Source organism: Ovis canadensis, chromosome 13 (assembly GCF_042477335.2).
Source record: "Ovis canadensis isolate MfBH-ARS-UI-01 breed Bighorn chromosome 13, ARS-UI_OviCan_v2, whole genome shotgun sequence".
In the NCBI taxonomy this organism is placed as follows: domain Eukaryota; kingdom Metazoa; phylum Chordata; class Mammalia; order Artiodactyla; family Bovidae; genus Ovis; species Ovis canadensis.
In genome coordinates this window covers 96,468,260-96,479,179 of record NC_091257.1, presented here as the reverse complement: position 1 = coordinate 96,479,179, position 10,920 = coordinate 96,468,260, and the positions used below count along the sequence as shown (strand labels likewise).

Genomic DNA, 10,920 nt, shown 5'->3' with positions numbered 1-10,920 from the left:
TGCCCAAGGAGTGGTTGCCCAGGGGCCTAGGAAGGGTGGGGGCGGGGGGGGGGGAGAGGAGGAGATACCCCTCATCCAAGGTAAGGAGCAGCCATGAAGAGATACCCCACACCCAAGTTAAGAAAAACCCAAGTAAGATGGTAGGTGTTGCAAGAGGGCATCAGAGGGCAGACACACTGAAACCATATTCACAGAAAACTAGTCAATCTAATCACACTAGGACCACAGCCTTGTCTAACTCAATGAAACTAAGCCATGCCCGCGGGGCAACCCAAGATGGGCAGGTCATGGTGGAGAGGTCTGACAGAATGTGGTCCACTGGAGAAGGGAATGGCAAACCACTTCAGTATTCTTGCCTTGAGAACCCCATGAACAGTATGAAAAGGCAAAATGATAGGACACTGAAAGAGGAACTCCCCAGGTCAGTAGGTGCCCAGTATGCTACTGGAGATCAGTGGAGAAATAACTCCAGAAAGAATGAAGGGATGGAGCCAAAGCAAAAACAATACCCCGCTGTGGATGTGACTGGTGATAGAAGCAAGGTCCGATGCTATAAAGAGCAATATTGCATAGGAACCTGGAATGTCAGGTCCATGAATCAAGGCAAATTGGAAGTGGTCAAACAGGAGATGGCAAGAGTGAACGTCGACATTCTAGGAATCAGCGAACTAAAATGGACTGGAATGGGTGAATTTAACTCAGATGACCATTATATCTAGTTCTGTGGGCAGGAGTCCCTTAGAAGAAATGGAGTAGCCATCATGGTCAACAAAAGAGTCCAAAATGCAATACTTGGATGCAATCTCAAAAATGACAGAATGATCTCTGTTCGTTTCCAAGGCAAACCATTCAATATCACAGTTATCCAAGTCTATGCCCCGACCAGTAACACTGAAGAAACTGAAGTTGAACGGTTCTATGAAGACCTACAAGACCTTTTAGAACTAACACCCCCAAAAGATGTCCTTTTCATTATAGGGGACTGGAATACAAAAGCAGGAAGTCAAGAAACACCTGGAGTAACAGGCAAATTTGGCCTTGGAATGTGGAATGAAGCAGGGCAAAGGCTAATAGAGTTTTGCCAAGAAAATGCACTGGTCATAGCAAACACCCTCTTCCAGCAACACAAAAGACTCTACACATGGACATCACCAGACGGTCAACACCGAAATCAGATTGATTATATTCTCTGCAGAAAAAGATGGAGAAGCTCTATACAGTCAACAAAAACAAGACCAGGAGCTGACTGTGGCTCAGATCATGAACTCCTTATTACCAAACTCAGACTCAAATTGAAGAAAGCAGGGAAAACCGCTAGACCATTCAGGTATGACCTAAGTCAAATCTCTTATGATTATACAGTGGAAATGAGGACTAGATTTAAGGGCCTAGATCTGATAGATAGAATGCCCGATGAACTATGGAATGAGGTTCGTGACGTTGTACAGGAGACAGGGATCAAGACCATCCCCATGGAAAAGAAATGCAAAAAAGCAAAATGGCTGTCTGGGGAGGCCTTACAAATAGCTGTGAAAAGAAGAGAGGCAAAAAGCAAAGGAGAAAAGGAAAGATATAAGCATCTGAATGCAGAGTTCCAAAGAACAGCAAGGAGAGATAAGAAAGCCTTCTTCAGCGATCAATGCAAAGAAATAGAGGAAAAGAACAGAATGGGAAAGACTAGAGATCTCTTCAAGAAAATTAGAGATACCAAGGGAACATTTCATGCAAAGATGGGCTCAATAAAGGACAGAAGTGATATGGACCTAACAGAAGCAGAAGATATTAAGAAGAGGTGGCAAGAATACACAGAAGAACTGTACAAAAAAGATCTTCATGACCCAGATAATCATGATGATGTGATCACTAATCTAGAGCCAGACATCTTGGAATGTGAAGTCAAGTGGGCCTTAGAAAGTATCACTACGAACAAAGCTAGTGGATGTGATGGAATTCCAGTTGAGCTATCTCAAATCCTGAAAGATGATGCTGTGAAAGTGCTGCACTCAATATGCCAGCACATTTGGAAAACTCAGCAGTGGCCACAGGACTGGAAAAGGTCCGTTTTCATTTCAATCCCAAAGAAAGGCAATGCCAAAGAATGCTCAAACTACCACACAATTGCACTCATCTCACATGCTAGTAAAGTAATGCTCAAAATTCTCCAAGCCAGGCTTCAGCAATACGTGAACCGTGAACTCCCTGATGTTCAAGCTGGTTTTGGAAAAGGCAGAGGAACCAGAGATCAAATTGCCAACATCCGCTGGATCATGGAAAAGGCAAGAAAGTTCCAGAAAAACATCTATTTCTACTTTATTGACTATGCCAAAGCCTTTGACTGTGTGGATCACAATAAACTGTGGAAAATTCTGAAAGAGATGGGAATACCAGACCACCTAACCTGCCTCTTGAGAAATCTGTTTGCAGGCCAGGAAGCAACAGTTAGAACTGGACATGGAACAACAGACTGGTTCCAAATAGGAAAAGGAGTATGTCAAGGCTGTATATTGTCACCCTGCTTATTTAACTTCCCTAGTGGCTCAGATGGTAAAGCGTCTGCCTACAATGTGGGAGACCCGGATTCAATCCGTGGGTCGGGAAGATCTCCTGGAGAAGGAAATGGCAACCCACTCCAGTATTCTTGCCTGGAAAATTCCATTGACAGAGAAGCCTGGTAGTCTACAGTCCATGGGGTCGCAAAGAGTTGGACACGACCGAGCAACTTCACTTATTTAACTTATATGCAGAGTACATCATGAAAAACACTGGGCTGGAAGAAACACAAGCTGGAATCAAGATTGCTGGGAGAAATATCAACAACCTCAGATATGCAGATGACACCACCCTTATGGCAGAAAGTGAAGAGGAACTAAAAAGCCTCTTGATGAAAGTGAAAGAGGAGAGGGAAAAAGTTGGCTTAAAGCTCAACATTCAGAAAACGAAGATCATGGCATCTGGTCCCATCACTTCATGGGAAATAGATGGGAAAACAGTGGAAACAGTGGCTGACTTTATTTTTGGGGCTCCAAAATCACTGCAGATGGTAACTGCAGTCATGAAATTAAAAGACGCTTACTCCTTGGAAGGAAAGTTATGATCAACCTAGACAGCATATTCAAAAGCAGAGACATTACTTTGCTGACTAAGGTCTGTTTAGTCAAGGCTATGGTTTTTCCTGTGGTCATGTATGGATGTGAGAGTTGGACCGTGAAGAAGGCTGAGCACTGAAGAATTGATGCTTTTGAACTGTGGTGTTGGAGAAGACTCTTGAGAGTCCCTTGGACTCCAAGGAGATCCAACCAGTCCATTCTGAAGGAGATCAGCCCTGCGATTTATTTGGAAGGAATGATGCTAAAGCTGAAACTCCAGTACTCTGGAGACCTCATGTGAAGAATTGACTCATTGGAAAAGACTCTGATGCTGGGAGGGATTGGGGGGAGAAGGAGAAGGGGACGACAGAGGATGAGATGGCTGGATGGCATCACGGACTCGATGAACGCGAGTCTGAGTGAACTCTGGCAGTTGGTGATGGACAGTGAGGCCTGGCGTGCTGCGATTCATGGGGTCGCAAAGAGTCGGACACAACTGATTGAACTGAACTGAACTGAGATTATAGAGAAAAGAATAGGCTTGGAAAAGGATATTCACATAGAGAGGCTTAGCAATTCACAAGTCACTGGTAACATGTGCAGAAAAAGCTGCCAATCCAAGCATGCTTTGTTGTAGGAAAGGCTGACATCACATGCTCATTTCTGTGGTGAAGAGTCCGCCTGCGATGCGAGAGACCTGGCTTCTATCTGGGTTGGGAAAATCCCCCACAGAAGGAAAGGCAACCCACTCCAGTATTCTGGCCTGGAGAATTCCATGGACAGTCCCTGGGGTCGCAAAGAATTGGACATGACTGAGCGACTTTCGGAGAAGGTGGTGGCACCCCACTCCAGTACTCTTGCCTGGAAAATCCTATGGATGGAGGAGCCTGGTGGGCTGCAGTCCATGGGGTCGCTAAGAGTCGGACAGGACTGAGCGACTTCACTTTCACTTTTCACTTTCATGCATTGGAGAAGGAAATGGCAACCCACTCCAGTGTTCTTGCCTGGAGAATCCCAGGGACGGGGGAGCCTGGTGGGCTGCCGTCTATGGGGTCGGAAAGAGTCGGACACGACGGAAGCGACTCAGCAGCAGCAGAGCGACTTTCACTTTCACGGGGTAAAGAACCCACCTGCCAGCGCAAGAGACTGGGCTCGACCCCTGGGTCTGGAAGATTCCCTGGAGTAGGGAATGGCCACCCACTCCAGTATTCTTGCCTGGGAAACTCTAGGAACAGAGGAGCCTGGCGGCCTGCAGTCCATGGGGCTGCGGAGTCGTGACTGAGCGTGGCAGCACTCCATGTACATATAGTGTGGAAAGTGAAGCCATGTGCCGCGAGGGAGATCCCACATGCTGAAAGTCAAGACCCCAACCAATCAAATAAATATTTTAAAAAATACATATATTAATACATAACAGGGTTCCTTGAGTGTATACCTAGGAGTGGGATTGCTGAGTCAAAAGCCATTTGAAAAGAAAAAAAATTAAGGGACTTTACATGCAGAGTTTATTCTCACTGTGTGGATGGGGAGACTGAGATGCAGAGAAGTCAGTAAGTTGCTCTTCGCTGGTAAAGAGACTGAGCCAGGTCTGTGCTTTTAACAGACAGCTGGGTAGCTGGCTACAGTTTATACATGAGTGTTGTGAAATGTCAATATTTCTGTGAATTAAGCTAATGCCATTCCTGGAATTTGTGTGTATTTGGAGCCAAACCAGCTTCTAGTCAAGAGGAAGATGATGAGCACATTCTCGCCAAACTGTATGTGACAGGTGCCTTCTTAAAGACAGTCAATAACTGAACACTTTGTATGATTACAGATTGTTCTCCCAGTGGAACTGACCAAACCCCAGATATCTTAACACTGAAGTGAAGGGAAAGTCGCTCAGTCGTGTCCGACTCTTTGCGACCCCATGGACTGTAGCCTACCAGGCTTCTCAGTCCATGGGATTTTCCAGGCAAGAGTACTGGAGTGGGTTGCCATTTCCTTCTCCAGGGCATCTTCCCGACTCAGGGATCGAACCCTGGTCTCCCGCACTGTAGGCAGACGCTTTACCCACTGAGCCACCAGGGAAGCCCACCAGAGGACCCTGGAAAGTGTTAAGCTATGCCATCAGGTGGCACTGTTTGTAAACTTCATTTACTCGGCCAACCAGCTTTGCTATTCAACTATTTGGAACAAAATTTCTAAGACAGAACAATAATGATGTGTTATTGCAAATGATATAGCAACTCTGAGACTTTATTAATAGGATTTAATTGAAATACTTAACATTTCTGTAGTCCAACACCCCATGAGCTAGGCTTTATGTTCATTAGTTATTGACTCTAACCCTGGAGAAGAATGACAATGCTTCTGTTTTAATGTTTGTTTGTTTGTTTTTTTCCAGGAATGCCCCAAACTCAGTTTAATTTTTAAAAGAGTAAGAAAGAGACAGGTCCGCATCGTCTCCTCACTTTGCCTCAGAGCTGGCTTCTGAGAACGGGCACAGGAGTGCCTCTGCCTCCTGGGTTATGTGAGGGTGTGGGCAGGAGGGTCCAGGGTCGTCGGTCACCTCGGCAAGGGGGTGGGGGGGGTCAGTCCTCCACGCGGGGAGCCTCCGCCTCCTGCCCTCCCGTCTCCCAACTCCTCCTCCCCGAACCCCCCTTCTCAGGTGACTCCGCCAACAGCCTCCGGAGGTAGCTCTGGCCCGGCGTGTCCCGTGCAAAGGCCCTGGGCTCCTCCAGAACAGGGAGGAGGCACGCGGGCCCGGGCAGCTGGGCTCTGGAAGGATCCAGCTTCTGCTCTGAGTGCGATGGGGAGTCACCCGAGGCTCTGAGCCGAGGATTGGCCTGCTTGGACTGATGTTCACGCCACACCCTCAGCTCCGAACTCGACGTGGCCATCCCTGTGCTTGGTCACTGAGTCCCTGCTGCGACCTCCTAGTGTGTCTTCCCGGGTGGCTCAGCGGTAAAGAATCTGCCTGCCCATGCAGAGACTGGGGTTCGATCCCAGGGTGGGGAAGATCTTCTGGAGGAGGAAATGACCCACTCCAGGATTCTTGCCTGGAAATTCCCATGGACAGAGGAGCCTGGCGGGCTACAGTCCTGAAGAGGGTCACAAAGGGTCAGATACGGCTGAGCACGCACCTGTGTGCCTCCGCATGAGTTAAGACTCTGTGGGGTGGCTCATGCCGCAGTGTTGAACTTGAGTCCCAATTCCTGGAAGACCTCACTTGTTGGCGCATCTGAGCCCAGTGAGAAGGGTGGCGGGGGGCTTCCTGGAAGAAGGGTCATCCAATCTGAGACTCGTACATGGAGCTCAGAGGGTTTGCACCTGCTGTTACCTTCTAGCTACCCTCTGGAGGTTGAAGGCAGCAGGACCCGTTTCAGGCACCATCAGGAGGTGGGATCCACTTGACTAGGAGAATCTTCTGCCAGGGCAGGGACTGAAGAGGCTGCAGAGGTGCTGCTTAGCTAGTTAAGGAGTTTCCATCATCATGACAGACGCGGGGCACAAAGCTGCAACAGGACAAGATCCGTGGTTTTACCAACCAGAAGCAGAAAGGAGATGTCAGAAATCGACAGCAAGACTTGAACTTTCGGCTGAGCTTGTATTAACTCTCTCTCACTATCATCGGTTAGATTTTGAAGGTGAGCAGGCAAGTGTAGCGATTTGGAAAATGGAATCCTTTAATGACTCTTTTTATTGCTTTTTGCTGATCCTTAATATAAAACAAATAATCATAAATCACAGCCAGTTCATTGGCCTCCTTCCATCTGCAATATAAAGGACGCCAGGGCTTGAGAAGTTTACAGATTTTCTGAAGTAGCATCCTCCTAGCTGGACCTCAGCCGACACAGCGAGGTCTTATTTTATGCAAATCTGAATCATGCAAATCTAACATTGTGAACTGGATACATGTGAAGAGTTCCCTTGTACGCACCAAATTTCCAGTAGTGTGATCCTGCAAAAGCAGAAATGCTCCTGGAATCTCACTTAGGGCGGCCTGGATGGGCAGCCAGGGAAACCGTGCCACAAGGTGGCGCCCGTCCTCAGGCAAACAGAGATGTGGGTGCTCCTTTGTTGGGATGAGATGTGAGTCATGTCGCTTCAGATGATGTGTTTTCTTCCCATGAAAAGCAGGCAGCTGCTCTGTTGTTCCAAGCTGAATTTGCCTTTGAAACTGAAGGCCATGTGGCATTAGAAAATGTTAAAAATTCAAGTGAAAGATAGTAGCTGATAGCATGCCCTAAGTCATAGCCGGTTCCCCACTGTGGACACGGCCACTTACGTGAAAATAAACGACATCATCTACGCAGACTGTGACACAACCAAATAGCGTCTATAACGTAAAGCGAGGGTCTTGCCTGCTTTCTCCCCAGCGCCCCACCAGCCCTGTCCTTGTGACGCAAGAGCGGTTAAGCTTCTACCTGCGTTACCAGCGACGGCTCCTAGCTCCTGAATCTCGAATCCTCTGCATTCTTTTGCGCCAGGATTTTTACTTTGCCCGTTGCGATGTTTCTCAGTGGCGTTTTGGGCGGGGCGGTATGGCGAGCATTCCTGCCCCCAGATCCCCCCGAGGTGGAGGGTCTGCCGGTTACGTGAGGAAAGCCTCTCCAAGGGTCCTGATTCCGCTGAGGACAGCGGCTCTCGGACCTTCAGAAGCCTGAGCAGTGGCTGTGTCTCATTTCTGCTTCCTCACACGTGCCCTCTCTTGCCCCCCTTCTTTGTGACACGATGATAACGAGGTGCTGCCCCCCGGCTGTCTCATCCCCTCTCTCCCTTCCGCTTCTCACTTTATGCCATTTGCAGTTCCTGCTCCACGTTCAAAACTGGCGACACTTAGTCTGGGCTCTGGAACCGTGAGCACATTGTCTGTCCTTACTTCTTGTTGAGTCACTCAGTCGTGTCTCTTTGTGACCCCACGGACTGTAGCCCACCAGGCTCCTCGGTCCATGGGATTCTTCAGGCAAGAATCCTGGAATGAGTTGCCATTTCCTACTTCAGGGACTTTTCCTGACCCAAGAGTCAAACCTGTGTCTTCTGCGTTGGCAGGCAGAGTTTGACCACTGAACCACCTGGAAGTCCCCCATCCTTATTTAGCTTGATCCTAAATGCTGAAAATCAGTAGTAAGAACTATACAAATGTCTCTATGCATTTTCCTCTTCTGGATATTTCATACAAGTGGAATCATACGATATGAGACCTTCTTGTCTGGCTTCTATCACTCAGCATTACCTTTTTTTTAAAAAAGTTTTATTTTTAAAGTTTTATTATAAAAAAAGTAATTATTTCATTTATTTGACTGCACTGGGTCTTAGTGGCAGCACGTGGGATCAAGTCCCCTGATCAGGGATTGAACCTGGGCATTGGGAGCATGGAGTCTTAGCCGCTGGACCACCAGGGAAGTCTCCACATCACGTTTTGAAGGTTTATCCCTGTGGCAGCAGGAATCAGCACTTCCTTCCTGTTTACAGCTGAATTATATTCCACTGAAAGGACAGAGCACACTTGCTTATCTTCCTTCCATCCTTTGATAGGTGTCTGAGGTGTTTCCCCGCTTCGGCTGTTGTGAATGGTGTTGCCAGGAACTTCCGTGTATGTGTTTCTGTTTGAATATCTGTTTCCAGTTCTTTTGAGTGTGTATGTAAGAGCAAGTGGAATTGTTTAGTCATGTGAGTCACTATCTCTCACACTTATTTTTTCTTTTATTTTTCAGAAGGGAAACCCATTTTTATTGTGCTACTTTCCCCCAGACTTTAGGCCTAAATTATAGCAATTGAATTTTATGGTAGAGTCGCAAGGGCTTGGAACAGTGATAAATAGGAGACGATAAATATATTGTTAAGGGAATTCCCTGGTAGTCCAGTGGTTAGGACTTGACACTCATTGCGGTGGCCCAGGAGTTCAGCCCCTCCAGGGGGAACTAAGATCCCGCAAGCCAGATTTTTTTTTTTTTTAAACTTTTTGGCTGCACCTTGTGGCATGTAGGATCTTAGTTCCCGGACCAGGCTTTGAAACCCTGCGTTGGGAGCCTGGAGTCCCAACCATTAGGCCTCCAGTGGCAAAAAAGCAAAAACATATATATAGCAAAAACATGTATATATATATATACATATATAAACATGTATATATGTATATATACCCATCCTAAAGGAAGTCAGTTCTGAATATTGATTGGAGGGACTGATGCTGAAGCTGAAACTCCACTACCTTAGCCACCCGTTGTGAAGAACTGACTCATTGGAAAAGACCCTGATGCTGGGAAAGAGTGAAGGTGGGAGGAGAAGGGGACCACAGAGGATGAGACGGTTGGATGGTATCACTGACTCGATGGACATGAGTTTGAGTAAACTCTGGGAGTTGGTGATGGACAGGGAGGCCTGGCGTGCTGGGGTCGCAAAGAATCGGACACAACTGAACCACTATATATATATATATATATATATATATAGAGAGAGAGAGAGAGAGAGAGAGAATGAGTAATAGCCCCTGAAGCAACTCTTCATGGTGCAATGCACCCAGACTTCTATCGTGCTAGCTGTGAACTAGTACTTTATTAGTTATAAGATTTGAAAAATTGTTTATATGTAATATATATTCTGGGTACATCATTCTCTACAAGAACTGATTGTAGTGAATGTTGATTTTTTTTTTAAATTCTGAGCTCAGATCAAGTGTAGAAACCTTCATAGTTATATAAAGTTCCGCAGTAAAATCTTTTCGTTATTGCTCAGAACTGATCAGCCTTTCATACAAGCACACCCACAGCTAACTCTCACTTACCCACCAATAAGCCCCATAATTATCCAGTCACCTACACACCCCCCCACCCCCACCTTCACACCCCTTATTTTAAATTACTCTTTTGCTTCTCAGAACTACAGAGATCATGCATCAGGTACACTGGGTGGTCTTCTGATGCTCGGATTTGGCCACTTTCATCACCGATTGCTGGCCTCTTATTCATGCCAGGGAGCACAGGCTGTATTTAGCTCTGTACCTCCGTCTCCCAGGTGTGGGGCCTGCGGGCCCATTGTACTGAAGAGACAGCCTGGGAGGGGTGTCCTCTTAGCCTTGGGGCCCACCTCGTACCCGCACCGCAGAGCAGCCTCGACGCCCCTGCACTGCTCTCTCTGCAGCGCTCTGGGGCCCTCGGAACCCGGCCGGGTAGAGAGAACTTGAGCTTCGTTCAGGAAAGCCCTTTCTTCCTTAAGCGGTGGCTCCAGGAAATTTCTTCCAGGCGAGGGTAATGCAGCTTCGGTCCACCGGGCGGCAGGCTTCTCCCGGAATAGCGACTGGCAGGGAACAAAGGCCGCAGTCTCCCGGCGCGGCGCGGGCGGCCGGGTTTCCAGGCCGACGTTAGGGAATCAATCAGCACTGGAGAGCGCGGGGGCGGCAAGCGGGGCAGAGCAGCCGGCCGCCCGGAAAAGCACGGCGAGGACTCTCACCTCTTCCACAAAGGGGCAGCGGGCACAGCACGTGCCCCCAAACGTCCGCCCCACGCGGCCCCGCGCTGACGGCCGCAGACGGACCGACGGGACCCAAAGACAGGCCGCCGCCGCCGAGAAGAACCTTCTACCAGGAGGCAGCCGGGGGCAGGACTCGCAGCGCAGAAGCAGCTGACGGCAGCCATCCCGGGAGACCCGTCGGGTGGGGGCAGGGTGCTCAGATGTTTGGAATCTCAGTCATCAGTAAGATTGAAAAAAGCTGGTGTCATCATAGCCACGCTATGGGTGGATATCAAATTTTGATCTTGCCGGTTAAGGGAATTAAAAAAAAAATACAGTTGGCTTTTAGTATCACCTTCATAAAAGACAGGGAAAGATAGAACAATGTAATTGAAAACTAAAG

The 10,920-nt window shown here is 47.9% G+C and overlaps 2 non-coding genes across 2 annotated transcripts; both read right to left on the bottom strand.

Annotated features, from left to right (window-relative positions):
• Positions 1-9,729: 9,729 nt before the first annotated feature.
• LOC138417932 (small nucleolar RNA U2-30) lies at positions 9,730-9,801 on the bottom strand. Its single transcript, XR_011248349.1, has one exon. It is a non-coding gene; the product is annotated as a small nucleolar RNA U2-30 (small nucleolar RNA).
• Positions 9,802-9,939: 138 nt separating this feature from the next.
• LOC138417933 (small nucleolar RNA U2-19) lies at positions 9,940-10,019 on the bottom strand. Its single transcript, XR_011248350.1, has one exon. It is a non-coding gene; the product is annotated as a small nucleolar RNA U2-19 (small nucleolar RNA).
• Between the last annotated feature and the right edge of the window lie 901 nt (positions 10,020-10,920).